Source organism: Osmerus eperlanus, chromosome 3, assembly GCF_963692335.1.
Source record: "Osmerus eperlanus chromosome 3, fOsmEpe2.1, whole genome shotgun sequence".
Taxonomy (NCBI): Eukaryota; Metazoa; Chordata; class Actinopteri; order Osmeriformes; family Osmeridae; genus Osmerus; species Osmerus eperlanus.
Window position 1 is genome coordinate 947,688 of NC_085020.1, and position 17,129 is coordinate 964,816.

Sequence of the window (17,129 nt, forward strand, 5' to 3'; positions counted from 1 at the left end):
TCATGGAACCCACCCCCTGAAACCCAGTCTAGATCCAGGAGTGAATATTGGCATAAAGAACTAATGGAAGTGGGTAACAGACCAATTGTCTTTCTAATGTGAACACTTTGACCTGAACCACTCTGATCCTTGAACCCTGACTCACCCCTGTGGAAATTATACAAGTCATCTTGTATTCAACCTAAATTGGTATTTTATATACATTTTCAAGATATACAAACACTATTTGTAATTTTAAAAATCATTCATAAATTAACATTAAAAAATATTCATATTGTTGAATATGTAAAATTGAGAAGATTGAAAACATTTACATTACATTTATGCATTTAGCAGACGCTTTTATCCAAAGCGACTTCCAAGAGAGAGCTTTACAAAAGTGCATAGGTCACTGATCATAACAATGAGATGCCCCAAACATTGCGGGTAGCCCAAAACATGAAGCATACATGATGGAGGTGGGAAGTTGATTCCACCATTGGGGGGCCAGACAGGAGAAGAGCTTGTGTTGGGACAGGGCGCTCTTGAGCGGTGGGACCACCAGACGGTTGTCAGAAGAAGACCGTAGGTGGCGGGTGGGGGTGTAAGGCTGGAGCATATACACTTGATGTAGTCGGGTGCAGCAGTCCTGTTCACCGCTCGGAAGGTCAGTACCAGGGTCTTGAATCTGATACGGGCCGTGATGGGAGGCCAGTGGAGGGAGATGAGGAGCGGGGTAAACGGGGAAAACATCTGAAATAATGTGAAGATTTTAGTTTTGAACTGAAAACTGATATTATACCTTAACGTCTATTTAACCTGTTTCATGAGGCTGCTTCCAAGACTCCCCATCGTCACGCCCTCTGGGGAGTGACGTGTTATCTCTGGAAACTCACATCACAACGTCAGCACAGCAAACGCTTGGCATTCATTCACTTATTTAACTATTATAAGTCCATCTAATGGCAATTCAGTATGCATAAGCCACTTTATCTCAGTATCCGATTGCACTATGTTGACCATTCACGCTGCTCATTATTCTAATTTTTATATATATTTTATTTTATATTTAAATTGTTGTATTCTTAGATTGTTTAGTTCTTAGAAATAGTTAAACTTTTGTACTTTTACTTAATCTAAGATCTGTATATGTTTAGTGTTTTGCACCTCCCTGCCACAGTAAATTCCGTGTTTGTATAACATACATGGCGAATAAACCGAATTCTGATTCTGATTCTAATGGCCTTTTCCCATCAGCCTCAGAGCCTAGACAAGCTTCAGGTGAAATCGCCAATATTTCACAGAGATTTCACAGGAATTTGCCTTTCACTTTAGAGCAACAGATGGATCTTTCTGCACAAAATTGCTTTCATATTACGTATAGGAACCCTGACTTTAACCAGTGAAAATGTATACTTTATCTATAGAAGAAGTAAAATATGGAATGAATTGGAAGTTTAATGAACTTGTGGAAAACAATGGGAAGCAGAGAACAAAATCCATGTTTGAAACGTACAATACAGCTGCCTGACAGAAATACATTACTCCACCATTAAATACATGCACTGTATACTGATTTTAATTAAGGTAGGAATTTGCTGAGACATCGAGATATACAACAATCTTTCAAAAAGTGATACTTTTCTCTTCATATCAAATAACTTGGCCAGCTCCGTGCACAACCAATACTTTCTTAAACTAAAAAGTGAGGATAAAATATTTTTTAACATGGATGCTGGGGAATTGCTTGTCACCACTGCTGATCTGTCGCTTTAAATGTGCAGCTGGTTGGCAATTCCAGTGGACATTTACCAAGTAGGCTAGGTTGACGTCAGCCAACTTCTCCAGCAGCTGCGGCGAGGAGAGCAGGGAGGGAGAGTTAGTTGATGTGGAGCGACGACGAGGAGCGTGTTCAGGACAGCGGGACTATCGTGTTCATTGGTACGTGAAATGTTACATTTTTGCGTGTTTGGAGTTGTCAAAACAGTGATTTAAACAGGGTAATTTGAGTGTTGTCCTCTGAATGCACAGTTAACATTTTGTGAATTACTAAACCGTTTTCGCATCGTCCAGTGCAACACATTAAGTTTGTTGGTGTTTTGAGTCTGCCGTATTTTTCCACGAACGTAGATTTATTGCGTTTCTCCGTAGAATCCAAGTCTATCGTCGTATGTAGCATAATAAACTTATTACTAGATTATGAAAGTGGCAGGTTCATTCCACTAAGCAACATGGATGCGCAACTCAAATGGAAAACCAAGTTTGACATCAGTCACACCGAACGGATGTGAATGGAAAAGTGTTTCAAAAATGTTTTTGTAAATCGACTGTCGGAGTCGTCCCAAAGCTAACTTTCCAAACAACAAATTGACTGACCCCCGACGCTTATTTTAAACGAGACACTAATCAAGCCATTGCACGCCGTACAAAAATGTGTTGCTCTCATGGAGGTCATTCTGTGTAAACGGGATGGTCCGCGCGGGTCGTGCAAAATTCTGTGATGAAATTACTAGTGTAATCTTGCTAATTTACTGATGAATGCAACAGCGATACTGCTGTTTGTATCACCGATGTTCTTTTGAACTTTCTACCTTCGATGTAGATTCTGCTGTTTAGCATTGTCTGTTTACTGAGGATAGCATGGATCCTGTCTGTCTCTTGTCTCTCTCAATGTGGTGGTGGTGTGGTCAGGGATACAATTTACCTTTTTATTTTATTAGAAGCTGCACTTAATAGCTGCACAGTATTTTCTCCTTTGTACCAGATTTAACTTGGTCTGTTGAGCGAGATGATACCAAGCGACATATTTCACGTCAAAAGTTTTGTTGGAAACGCTATATTATTCCAGTATCTACAGTATATTGGTGTGTGCATGTAATTCCACATAAATGCTATGGTTTGATAAGTGTCGAGACAGATCATTAAACTGGAGCATGAGCAACCAAAAATAATTAATCAAATAGGGACTGAAGAAATGTACGATAACTGTTTTGATATTTTCATTCTTGTATGAAACAGGTTTTCTATTTTAAATGGGGCTGGCTGAATTTCCTTTTCTTAATGTTAAACCCACTTCTGTTTTTTCTTCAGACTTCTCTTTTATTTGGTCTCTTAAGTAAGACTGTTTTCTGAGCATTGTTGTGAAATGAGGATTCAAAAGAGACTGGCTCATACGCTGCTGCAATTTGCACGCAATTACCTGACGATTGCTCCAATTGAAAATGGGTACGAGATATAACTTCACTCTAACCGCATGCAGTGAAAGCTATCAAAGTAACTCCAGTTTCTCGTATAATGTTCATACCATGCTCCAGTTTTCTTAATGCTTTGCTCTTCCAAGAGCTTCCATGTGTGATGCCTTTGGGCTCATATTGTATGCAATGAATATCCAATCCCTTTAGCAAATCAGTGTAAGTTAGCCTGGAGGCTCAGGGTGAAGTTGCAATCCAGAAGAGCGTTTTCATTTCCTCAGCGAGAAGCAGAAGTGGTCATGGAAATTATTTCAAGCTCAGAGTTAAATTAAGGTCATAAGTAAGGCGAGGAAACATCTTATGAGGGGCAGTTCTATTGGCATATGTGAAGCCCTCTGACATGCTTGCGTGTAAAAAGGGCTGTACAAATAAATTTGATTTGACTTATTCAGCTAAAAAAGGGAAAGAGTCCCAGAATTGTCATGTGACAGGGCACAGCCTCAGGTAAAGGACTTGCTTGAACTGGCATGTTTGTGCAGACACTGGTGAAGGCTGCTGGTTAAATTCCAGCGTTCAGGTTCAGCTAGGTGGATGGTTTTGTCTGTCATAGCATGGCACTGCTGTATGTAGAGAAGTGAACAGAGACTGAAGGCTCGTCACTGTAGTAATGTGGGATGTTACTGTTTTGTGTAAGGACCCAAGTGGATGGTGAACTACCATTGCCAGCACTTATCGTTGATGTGATGTCCGATCTACATACATTTAGTGTCCTCATGATGATAGCATTGGTACAGCCAAGGCTTTTTAATAAGTAGAGATAAGTGAAGTGAATAGTGACAAGGCCTCATTTGTTACAATTTGATAGTTTCATCGTTGATCCTTACTCCGTTTTGTACAGAGCTAGAGCTTGTTGTGCTGGTACCTCAATTTGTTCATGCTCGTCTTTCCAGACCGTTCCTCACTTGATTCAAGATCATTCTCCGAGTGACTGATAACATCATCACTATCAACCATGACTGCCCATCCCTCACTGTCACAGAACTTCATCATTGTAAGTTCATCTTCACACAGCCTTGCTTTTCTCCAGGGCATGTTAGAGCTTTTCTTTATCGATCTGAAAGTACTTTTGACCTGATACGTAGTGAGAAATCCAAGCAATGTCTGAGCCTCCACTTGTACTTGTAAAACATCACTCAGAACTGAGAAGGACAGGACACCAGGAATGTCTGAAACTTGGACATGAGAAACTGCCATTAACCAATCATCCAAATGCTGTCAATTTGCTTCTGAGATTAGATGGATGTGTGTGTCTGAACGGCTCCTTTCCAGGTACAACATAAGGGCAGCCCAGCACGTGAGCCGTACGTGCGTGAAGCCGAGGTAATTGATACTTGCGCTTTGCTTGTCTAGGCCGTTGACTTTTTAAATGTCTGTGGATTGGTTTGGCACTGGTATTAAACCTACTGCACATACCAAACAACTCAGTCACTCATAGTCTCTTGCAAATTAGTTTGCTGAATGCATTGTGGTTATCAACATCGCCCCTTTCTCTCGTATAGTGAAAGCTCTGTCTTCATTTCTCCATGGAGGCGGTTATTGTTGTTATTGAATAAAGGCTCTCCAAACTGTGATGGAGTCCTTTTGTTATTCATACTATGTGTGTCAGTTGGGAAGTCCATCTGGAACTGCCTGAGCTCAAGAATCATAATAGAAAATGTAAATACAGTTCAAGTCCTAGGAACACTGGAAATTGAATCCTAACATTCAGTGCTCGAACATCTCAATGATTCAGTTACTTTGCATATATAGTTTTTCTAAAGAAGCATCGTTTCAACCCAAATGGCTCTCAATGTGGAAACAAAAAAGATGCATGGATACATGGTGTGAAGAAGGTTCTAACTGATAAAAAGCTCCAGTGGTTAATGGTAATAAACGGTGACCTCAAACCTGAATTAATAAATGTTGACCTTTATTTTGGATTTTAGTCTCTCAAAACACTTAACATTTCACTACATCAAAAGCGAGTACCTAAATATGGAAAGCAACCATTTCAATGGGTCAACACAGTTTTACTAAACATTAGACTAGCAGTAGATTGAGAGAGCAGTTGTAGTTTCATGATTCTGCTCCCTGCAGCGCTGGGTCTGGTCACAGCTTTTGGTGTTGCTCTTAGACCAACAAATTAATCAACAAGTAAATACATCTACCAAGTAGAAGCAAACAAAACAAGGTAAAATTGTTAATGAAACAGTTAACTTGACAAATAGGGCCTGGCTTCCTTTTGATATAATATTGCTAAAATACTTTAGACTTTTCTTTTTGTATTCTTATAACTGTTAGGTGGACTTGATGTAAGTGACCTGGTGCTAGGCTCAGGATTTGTCCTATTCCACTTGTTTCTCCAGCTAGAGGACTAAGGTGCACCACAGCTTGACACAGCTCGACTATGCAGACAAAGCACCCAAATCATAGAATCGTTAACATAACCTCACATTACTAATGGTTCTTGTGTGAAACACTTAATGGCTTTTCCTCCTGAAGGCTGAGGGCTTGTTTTGGGCCCTGTCTTTAGCAAAGGGTAAGCCTCTTGACTGGTTGATCCTCAAGGCTGAACTGACCTTAATGTGCTGTAGTCGGCAACACATGAAACCACTTAGCATAGAGCCAGTTGTGATGCCCTGTCTGGGGGAGAATTGCTGGAGGTATTTGATGAGTCTTGCTCTTCTATAGTATCCAGACAGGAATGTGAAAGCAATTGTAAAGGCAGTCTTACAGCAAGTCTCTCTGACCCCTGAGCAAGTCAAGCTGAAGGACATGAGACATACCTCCATAAGGAATACATTTAATTATTTTAATGGCTTTTAGGTGCTTCCATTGTTTATTTATTTAATACAGGCATGTGGCCCTCCATGCCTGTATTGACCCTGGTAACAAGTCATGTACCATTTATAAGATCTTTTGAAACACACAGCACAGTTACACAGCACTTCATACTTCAGACTGCTGTATTGTTACTGTAGTAGATGTTAATCTTCACCAGAAGGTCATGGCATTTCATGTTGAAGAGACTGACGAGGATGTGATTTCTTAAAGCCATACTGTACACGGTCTGCTCCTAGTCTTGGTCTGAGAGATGATGGTTCTCATTGGAAAGGCCATCCCTTTATCTGTGGACATGTTTGTGCTGTTCAGCCCAGAGAACGTGACAAGCTACTTAAGCACAGCTCACGGTAGCGTTCTGTGCTGCTGTTTGAACCAAGCGGGACAAAGTTCCACACAAGGAAACTCAAATCTCCTGAGTCTGTGTTGTGGGAGAAGTGTCTGACCAGATCAAGATGGGTATTGAAAAAATAACCTGTTGAATGATGGTGCCTGGTGTTTAAGGGGGTGGAGAGAACAGCAAAGTCAGATCAATTTTCTCCTGAGTGCAGCAAATTTGGTTATATTTTTAACCATGGCTCTGTTATTTGGGTACCAGCATAGTATAGTTTTTAATGGTATTATTTCCCCTTCAAGTCAAACAGCAGAGGTATGATCTAGCTCAAAGCTCGTCCTTCTGGATGTCTCCATCTGCTCGTCTTCTTGGCCAGTGCTGACAGGAGAGACTTCCTCTTGACAACGTTGCACAACAACTGGATTACATCTGAGGTCACCGTATTACTGTTACATTCACTCTTGGTAAAATGCTGTAGCAATATCCTGCAGTAATGCTGAAGCATTGCTAAATGATTAAGGAACCAAGAAGCTTAATGGGCTCAAGTCACACAACCCATGCATAGGCACCCCAACTGGCTGACTAAAACTTAGAACTGTAAATGGACTGTATTTATATAGTGCCTTTCTACATTAGCGACATGTCTTTTTGGTTTAGATTTACTCAAACGTAATCGGAGGACTACATTGTGCTAGTCCCTCCAGTAGCAGTTGGTTTAGAGTTCTAGGTAGCCTACTAGTTCTAGTAGCAATGCCATAGATTTTACAATTTGAATCGCAGAGCTGAAAAAATGTAATCGCAATAACAGATGGTTTCATATATAACTAACGTGGGGTATTAATATTCAATTAACTTTTCTTGGCACCAGATGGTGCAAGGTTTACTAGTGTGTTTGTCTACAAGGATACGGCATCGGCACTGCACTAGTTACCTGCAACAAAACACAACCAACACTGTGCTGTCACTTATTTATAGCCTTTATCAATAAGCCTTGTGGACTTGCATGAGTTGATATTTGGTCCACTGGGACCTGCCATGCTGCCACTGTGGATGACTCTTAACAGCTTCCTGGCGTTTCTACTTATTTACCGGCTAGTTTGCTACGCTGTGGACAAAGTGTCTCAGTCAAGCAGAAGTAAATGAAATGCAGAAACATGTGTTTTTAGAGGAACGGTGTACAGCATAACGACCATTGCATTTGATGAAACCTTTGTACTATGAGGGTGGGATGGTGGGAAAGATGGACACCGCTAAAGGGCATCTCTCATTTGGCCTTGTGGAGCCATTTCTTCATTTCCTATTTTCTAGTTCAACTTGAGTTAGTCTTCATTGTCTGTTAAAGTTGGGGCTGGGAGAACTAATTTGTATTCATTACCAGGGTCTACCCATTGACATTTTGCAGGAATTTCTGACTGTCACCGGAATAGGTCAGACTTGTTCAGCAAATTCAGTCAGTAAAGTCTATTACGGAGTATTTTGAACGCACTGGAGTGATCCAAAGCAACTCCAGTGCGAAGGGTAAAATTTGCAGTGGCACATTTTTCCCTTCTGTTCCTCACTCAAAATTGTCCAACTAGTTTTTTTTGTTTTAAAGGAAAGAAAAAGGTGCATGGTCTCTTTTTTTCCAGAGCTGTATATTTAGTAACCAAGTTACAATGCCTGCATTGAGTGGTTTGCATGTTGTGTCTCTACACCCAGAGCAATCTTCCCATCAATTACTTAGAGAGAAGCCTACTTTCACAAAGTTAATCTTTAATATTGTTGTCATGTACTGTAGTAAACAAATTCATTCCCCTTAGTCACTACTTATATATTTTCTTATAGATAATGACAATATGCAGGACCAAAACAGCAACCAGTACAATTTGGATATGTTCTTCTGACATGTATTGAGAGTTTGAACAACTCTATTATAATATAATGATGACCACTCAAGCCTAACTTTAAGACAAGACTCCTCCTCTTTGTATTATTCAGTAAGAACTTTAATAATTTTAAACACGTTTATCCGGTGCCTGTCGAACCCTCTGTTCAGACTCGGGACAGGATGAGTGTGTTTGGAGCTGGCAGATTAGGTGGACCAGGCAGGCAGATTAGGTGGACCAGGCAGGCAGATTAGGTGGACCAGGCAGGCAGATTAGGTGGACCAGGCAGGCAGATTAGGTGGACCAGGCAGGCAGATTAGCTGGACCAGGCAGGCAGATTAGCTGGACCAGGCAGGCAGATTAGCTGGACCAGGCAGGCAGATTAGGTGGACCAGGCAGGCAGATGAGCTGGACCAGGCAGGCAGTCTGGCATCGGCGCCATTGATGTTGCTATTGTTTGAGGCGATGAAAAATGTATTTTGTAAGCCAGTGCCTTTTTTAAGTGACGACTGACATGTTATTCCTAAATGTGCATGTCTGTCTCGTAGTTGAAGCTTAAATTTAGGGAATATCCTGCAGGATGAGGGGAGAAAAAAACGTTGCTTTTTACACCCACCATCTTTAACAGCCTTTTATGGCCCTTTCATTTCAAGATGGGTGCCATTCATTACACACTCATTAGTTTTGATTCTCCATTCATTCTGAGCTGCAGCCACCCTGGTACTGCAGGAGAAGGATGTTTGTCACCTCTGACAATCAGTAGTATGCTACTTGGTATAATGAATCGTCAGGAATTATCTGAATTTTATTGGTATTGTTTAGTGCCTTATGGGGAGTGTGGAGGAGTCTATTCATCTTCTGCTGGGTGGTGGAACTGCATATCTCATGGCAGCAGGCCTGAAATGTCTGCAGGTCGTATATATATTTACCACCCACTCCCCCCATCTTGCAGTATTCAGTCTGCCCCAACCCAATCAGCTGGCATTGTATATAGTTTCCTCCCAGTTGCCCTCATAAACTTAGTTGACATTAAAATGAATTTTGATACTTCAAATCCACCTTCTCATGCCAATAATCTCTGCTGTTGTTTGATGCTGAACTGGCATGTCTGTGAGGAACAGTTTGTTTGTTTGTTTTGCGTGCGTGCGTGCATACAATGTTTTGAGATTCTGAATATTTCTGTGCATCTTTTACTATTTGTTTCTAAATGTACTGATAAGGATAAAAGCTTTTGATATATTTTATCAGTATGGATTATATTGTTTATTGAACCCTAAATGGATTTTGCAGTGTAAGTAAGATATCTAAGATTAGTTTTCAATAACCGTCCTGTAGTTTTTCGGTCTATATTGACCGATTTACAAATGTTCTCCTATGAAAGATTTCTTAATTTTAAGGTGCAGCCAACTCCAGGAGGGTTAAAGCTTTTTGTGTGGGTGTGAAAGGTAAACACAAGGCCTACTTCATTATGACTTTAGTCCTTAAAGCTGTCAGGTAGCATGTTTCCTCAGTAGTTGCTGTTGGACTTGAGAATGCCCTGCTCATTACACATGTCATTACAGTGTTATTATAATGTTGTTCTCTGAGGGGGAAATGCTTGTCACTGGCTGATGAGCTGAGAACTTAAGGGCCTGCGAGTTCCAGTCCCTCTAGGGGAGATTGAGGGAGTTCAGAAACCGACCTTGGGGTTTGTTTCCTATGGAGTCCCAACCTCTTCCCTATTCTGTGCTCTCAACAGAGGTATGATGTAGTCTAACACCAAGACTGCTTCAGCACCTTTAGATCAAATCATATCTTTCTCGGAGCGTAAGAGATTTATATTGAATATGCTGTTTACCTGTAGTCTACACTGCATATTAATATGTTTTGGCCTCTTTTTCCATTTATTTGCAAAATTGCTGGCAGCAAAATACAGTAGATTCCCACCTAAATGTACTATGAATATTACACTACTGTTCTTTTATGAATGTGGTTGGATACTTTGGAATCCATGTCAGAGGCATGTAATCTATTTTGCTTCGCAAAGTGGGGTAATGAAATGGGACGTTCACATCCAGTTCCCTCTCTGTTTTTACCTTTTGACTTGATGCATGAACCAAGTAAATCATTAGGGAGTCTTCTTTGTGGGAGTGTGACTGACACATTCGTAATAGATAAATAAAACGCAAATCCCTCTGCCTTCTGACATTTTATCAAGAACCAAAGTCTTTTGTCGGTTTTCCCTGTGCATATTTAACGTCAGACTTCAAAAGACTCCAGAGTTATGCATTTAATCTATCTTTTGAAGAAATGGGTTGCTTTTAGTTAGACATGTCTCGTATTTTCTATTGGTTCTGACTTGGATTTGGCTTAATGCAAACTGATCAGAAGTCATCATTTAAAAAAAAAAAACACTTTTAGTCAGTGACATTTGAGTGTGGTCCTAGTTGCTGTAAAGGACAGCACTCATGACAGTTGGCATTAAAGGGCTTCAGGGGAGACCTTGACAACCAATTTCTTCAGCACTCGTGCAACGTCTTTCCCACTCTGGCCAGTTAGCAGCAAAGGAGAGATTGCCTCGGTGGGGCCCTGAGTTGGTCTACTCTTCTGGCTGTTGTCCAAATACATTATTCTCCTGGTCAGGTTGTTGCCATGGGTGACTGCTGTGGCACATCGCCTGCCTAGAGACCATTTGCTCGGCATCAGTGTGAACTTCAGACAGTCTTCTACTAAAAGTTCCCCTTCAGCGCCTCTCTCTTTACATACCAGGACCAGCCCATAAACACCCTTAACTACCTCTGCTGCTGTCTGGCTTCTACTGGCTCTGATGAGGAACACAGTTCTGGCTTCCTGCTGTCTGGCCCTGCAGTATAGTGCCCAAGCATGTTGTTAAACCTTCTCAGACTCACTGGAATGAATGAATTCTCATAGTTAATTGATCATTTCTTAATGTGGTTTGTGCTGTCATGCAAGTTGACTAAATTGTTTAACAAAAATATAAAACTGATGCAAAAAATTGCTTATGTATCTGTCACTCGGTTGTTTTAAATAAAGAGTTGCATCTTTCATTTGTGAGGGCTATCGGATGACACACATGGTGTACCACAGATTCATCCTCATCATTCAGCCTACCTTCATAAGATGACCTAGCGGGTCTGAACTCATTTAACTTCTTCAGTTTCCCTTCCACTTTTCCCTGTCTAACCTTTTGACCTATTGTACGGTCGTATTTTTCACTATTTTCTAAACACGTATGCAATTAGCCGTACTTGAAAATGTAATTATCTAACCAAAACTGTTGTACAGTGAGCAGAGGTGGAATTAGATTTGAGACTTGCATGAGATTTGTGACATTCTGAGGGTCCACCATTGTTGGCCACCTGACCCCCTTAATGCACAAGGGTGCATCCCTCTCCCCATGAATGTCATCTTTGTGGTACCTTGGTGGGTTGCCATGGAAACCGCAGAAACGACTGAGCTGAAATCCACCCAGGTTCCTCCTCCATGTATCCGTCGCCAAACGTGTGAAGATTCTAATAACTTTAAAGTAGAATTTTAATCTGAAAAAAACTCATTTTAAGCCCAATTAAGTGACATAATTGTGCAATTTAGTTGTTAACCTTGTTAACTTGGCATGTGTGCTGAGTAGGGGTGGAATGGTACACTGAAGTCACGGTTCGGTTCATACCGCGGTTCAGACATTACGGTTTGGTACAAGTTCAGAGGGAAAAGCAAAACCTATGTGTATCTAAAGGCTGGTTAAGCACTGTAGGGAGGAGAATTGAGTTTTTTTGTCTCGTTCCAGTGATTGGCACACCTGGGTGATGGCGTCTGATATTTTTAGTCATTTAGCACACGCTCTTATCCATATGCGTTATATGTGTTTAGCATGTTAGATGTATTTCCACTCACATACCCCACAACTGCTGAACAACGCAGTCTCACAGTGCTCGTCATATCCACCACTCTCTCGCCTGTACTACTGTAACTGAATGAGAAACCGAAGTTTTCCCAAACTTGCGATCTTGGAGGCCGGCGGGTCCTCTATCTCTCGTGGGTCGCCACCACTCGCCATGCTCGTCCTTAGTGCTGCTAGCTATCTCTGACTCACGGCGGCGTCAATCAGAGCTTCAGAGCTAAAGCGGGGCAACAGATTAGGTGTCCCTAAAGAACACAGGTATCTAACAATAGTTCCGCATTGCATTAATTAATTTGCACGCAAGTTTTATTTATTTTTATACCGTGTATACTCTGTGTAATTTCATGCACCGAACCGTGACGCCCGTACCGTCTCGGTTCAATACGAGTACTGTTCCACCTCCAGTGTTAAGGGTTTTAGTTTTGGTGACGCCACAAGCCTCAGACACCTTGTTGTTAAGAGATCTGGGCCAATGTGCTTCTGAGCATCTGACCTCAAAGAGACTCAACCGGGTTTGACTTTTCTCGTCTGTGTATGCTGATAAGATGATGACTATGCACTGCTAAATAATGCAAATATCGCATCCTAAATAATTAATCACTCAGGTTAACCAAGAAGAGTTACTTCTGTGTTTTTTTGGTCAGGAAAACTGCACATTCTTAAGCTGGCTTACTCTACACACGCTGCATAGATGGAATTGGGGACTTTTTAATTTAGACTTGTGCAGACTTACTGACACTTCACTTCATATCTCCACATGACTGTGATAGTGCTAACATTTCCAATCAGTGTCAAGACAGGTACTGAGTTTTTGACTCAAACTGTATTTCTGCATGGAATACTGCCCAGGCAGTAGACTACACTGGCAGCTTGCTTTGTGCAAAGTGAAGAAGAAAGATTCATGATTGAAGCCAAAGTGTAAATTATTCAAATCTGATACTGTAGTTCTCTGATGGAGCCTGCTAAGTCGGAGTTTTGTTATTAGAGTTTCTGGTGTTATTCTGTGATATTTAGGCATAATACATATCTTCTTCCTCAAAGAATGAGATGATTATCTCAAAGTATAATTCGATCTTGCTTTTTTTTCTTCCTTTTGATTACATTTACATTTAGTCATTTAGCAGACGCTCTTATCCAGAGCGACTTACAGTAAGTACAGGGACATTCTCCCCGAGGCAAGTAGGGTGAAGTGCCCAAGGACACAACGTCATTTTGCACGGCTGGGAATCGAACCAACAATCCTTCTGATTAATAGCCCGACTCCCTAACCGCTCAGCCATCTGACCATTGTAAGAAGATTACCTCAACTTGAGGAAACTTAATATTTGTTCAAGTCAGTCTGCTTCTGTCACCCTCCATCATCTCCCTCCACTGGGATCTCTGATGCCCTCCATCATCTCCCTCCACTGGGATCTCTGATGCCCTCCATCTCCCTCCACTGGGATCTCTGATGCCCTCCACTGGGATCGCTGATGCCCTCCATCATCTCCCTCCACTGGGATCTCTGATGCCCTCCATCTCCCTCCACTGGGATCTCTGATGCCCTCCACTGGGATCTCTGATGCCCTCCATCATCTCCCTCCACTGGGATCGCTGATGCCCTCCATCTCTCTCCACTGGGATCTCTGATGATCCATCATCTCCCTCCACTGGGATCTATGATGCCCTCCATCATCTCCCTCCACTGGGATCTCTGATGCCCTCCATCATGGCCTCCTCTGTCAGGGTTCCTCAGCAAGTCCCTTCTTGCTGCTGAAGGTCTGTAAAGCGTTTCCACCTTATATCACCATCTCTAGCCTTTTCAAATCAGGACCAATACAGAAAAGGACATTTGGGCATGATCAGAGAATAATGTGCCTGTGTGTCTGGAATAGGTAACGGTAAGGCCTGATGCTGGTTCACCATCCATCTCCCTGCACAGAGGCAAGATGTCTTGACTGTGATGCCTCGGGGGAATGTCCCTGTACTTACTGTAAGTCGCTCTGGATAAGAGCGTCTGCTAAATGACTAAATGTAAATATATATGTATGTGTATATCATATTCTCAACTTTTTTTTTTCACATTTTGTTTTTGTTGAGAATATAAAAAAAAATGATTTAAAAAAAAGTTTCTAAAGGTTTGAAAAGGTTACGTATTCGATGGACAATGGGAGTTGGCAATGTCGATTTGACTGAAAATAGAGACATTCCTGATCACCTTTGACCATATATGGGGGAGATATTCAAAATTGTCGGTGTCAAAAAGGATTCCTGGTGAATGTCTATAGTGTCTTTGTATTAATATGATGTTAGGTTCAAGAAATTGAAAAAGTAGTCAGCACTTCAACTTTTAACAGTCTTTTCAAACATGAGTATCTGTAGTTCTACTTGAGTGAAGGATGTGTGTACTTTTGCCATCTCTGGCTAAATGTGATTTATATAATTGTAAATGTTTATGTTGCAGATTCATAAAGGCTTTCTTTGTAACAAAAGACATTAGCTTTGTCTAAAGAGATTTGAAGTGTTTGCATTATGAAGACCTTCATTCCTTTCTAAGAGCAAATTTCTGCTTGTTTTCTGTCCTTAAAGATTATGCACTGTAGCATCGTCATAACAATAATATGAATGATGTTTGATCAATGGAAATGCTTAGCAACCACCCCCCCCCACTACGTTACCAAATCAATTTAAATAATGAGCTTGAGAATGCGGTTCCCCAATGACAACCATGGTGAAGAAACATGGTGAGCAGTTAAATATCAATGCAAAATGAGTCGTGTCAGACCTCAAACGAATTGACTTTCCATCTCAGAGGATTTCTTACTGAAACTGTCGTTCTCCATTAGGATGACTGAATGAAGCAGTACTTTTTTAATCCTCAGGTCAAAGATGACTGCTGTGTATTGTGTGAGAGAGGCCGACACACCCACCATGGTTTAGCACCGCGAGTGGAAGAAGCCAAATAAAATGTGAGGAATCATCACTTGTAAAACGAGTAGTGTACTCTTTTGTTGGCTGGTGAGTGGAGAAGGATGTTATGCCAATGCCAGTGTTGGTGCCAAAAATGACACAAACAAAATGACAAATACTTTACATGTTAAACAAACATAAATTAGACTCATCATTCTACCGGCCTAACCTCCTCTACCAAGCCATGCTGAAGGCTTTTATACCCTGTGTCCTCCAGTCCAACCTGGGGAAAACCCTCTCTTCAGCTGCCAGTAATGTTATTATGCTATTTCCATTTTCCCAGTCCTTTTGTAGAGGGACAATTAATAGTCTGTATTCCTGGGTTGACATGGACACTTATTTTCTTAGTTTTTCTTGGTACATTATTTGACATTCTACTTACCCGAATGACTAGTTTATGGTTCATTACACTGAGGACTAACACAAGGTTAGATGGAATGTTGGCTTTGTCAGTGATAAATGTTCACTGACGAATGTTACATTTTCCATTTTGTTGTAACATGGAATAAAATATAGTCTCTCTGCCGGGTAAAAAGGTGCTTGCTCCCTTAGTCAAATTGATATTGGCTTTTCTAGTGTTAATTGGATTCCTTGACCAGTGATACCAAGCAGCTAACGGTTGCCCTGTCTCTTGGCTGATCTCTCATCTGGCTTTTCCTATTGTATTTCATGCTTTGTGTGAGGTTCAGTGTTGACCTTTTTTGAAGCAAAACTGCTAAATCAAGACAAGCTGAAAGAGGCTTGAAGATGTGTTCACTCAGTCAGTACCAGTCAAAGCTGTGCTGCGTCTGAGCCTCCCTGTCTTCGCTGGCTTGAGAAGGAGAACCTCTGGGAATGTTGTTTTGGCAATCGGGCCAACTTCAACTGAACCTCAGTTAGGTGTAGGATCGGTCTCTGACCTTAAATACCATCAAGCGAACTCAAGCCTTTTCAGCTGTAGATTACAAAGTTGTTGAAGCCGGCCTGCTCTGTCAACACGTACAGTTAGGTCCATAAATATTTGGACATTGACACAATTTTCATCATTTTGGCTCTGTATACCACCACAATGGATTTGAAATGAAACAATCAAGATGTGCTTTAAGTGCAGACTTTCAGCTTTAATTTCAGGGTATTTGCATCCAAATCAGGTGAACGATGTAGGAATTACAATACATTTTAGGCTGCTCAGCTGTTCCATGGCCAGGTGTATGTTATTCCCTCATGGGAGTTCGTTATTTCATTGACAAGGAGCAGATAAAAGGTCTAGAGTTCATTTCAAGTATGGTATTTGTGTTTGGAATCTGTTGCTGTCAACTCTCAATATGAAGTCCAAAGAGCTGTCACCATCAGTGAAGCAAGCCATCGTTAGGCTGAAAAATCAAAACAAACCTATCAGAGAGATAGCAAAAACATTAGGTGTGGCCAAATCAACTGTTTGGTACATTCTTAAAAAGAAAGAACGCACTGGTGAGCTCAGCAACACCAAAAGACCCGGAAGACCACGGAAAACGACTGTGGTGGATGACAGAAGAATTCTTTCCCTGTTGAAGAAAAACCCCTTCACAACAGTTGGCCAGATCAAGAACACTCTGCAGGAGGTAGGCGTATCTGTGTCAAAGTCAAAAATTAAGAGAAGACTTCACCAGAGTAAATACAGAGGGTTCACCACAAGATGTAAACCATTGGTGAGTCTCAAAAACAGGAAGACCAGATTAGAGTTTGCCAAAAAACATCTAAAAGACCCTGTACAGTTCTGGAACAACATCCTATGGACAGATGAGACCAAGATCAACTTGTACCTGAATGATGGGAAGAGAAGAGTATGGAGAAGGGAAAGAACTGCTCATGATCCAAAGCATGCCACCTCATCAGTGAAGCATGGTGGAGGTAGTGTTATGGCGTGGGCATGTATGGCTGCCAATGGAACTGGTTCCCTTGTATTTATCGATGATGTGACTGCTGACAAAAGCAGTAGGATGAATTCTGAAGTGTTTCTGGCAATATTATCTGCTCAGATTCAGCCAAATGCTTCAGAACTCATAGGACGGCGC

The 17,129-nt window shown here is 41.3% G+C and overlaps 1 protein-coding gene across 3 annotated transcripts in view; it reads left to right on the forward strand.

Moving 5' to 3' along the window:
• Nucleotides 1–1,792: 1,792 nt before the first annotated feature.
• Nucleotides 1,793–17,129, forward strand: part of gulp1a (GULP PTB domain containing engulfment adaptor 1a) — a 48,013-nt gene continuing 32,676 nt past the window's right edge. For all 3 annotated transcript variants that reach the window (XM_062456340.1, XM_062456338.1, XM_062456339.1), the window contains exon 1: nt 1,793–1,920. The gene's annotated coding sequence lies outside the window, so the exon portion shown is untranslated. The remainder of the gene's footprint in view (nt 1,921–17,129) is intronic.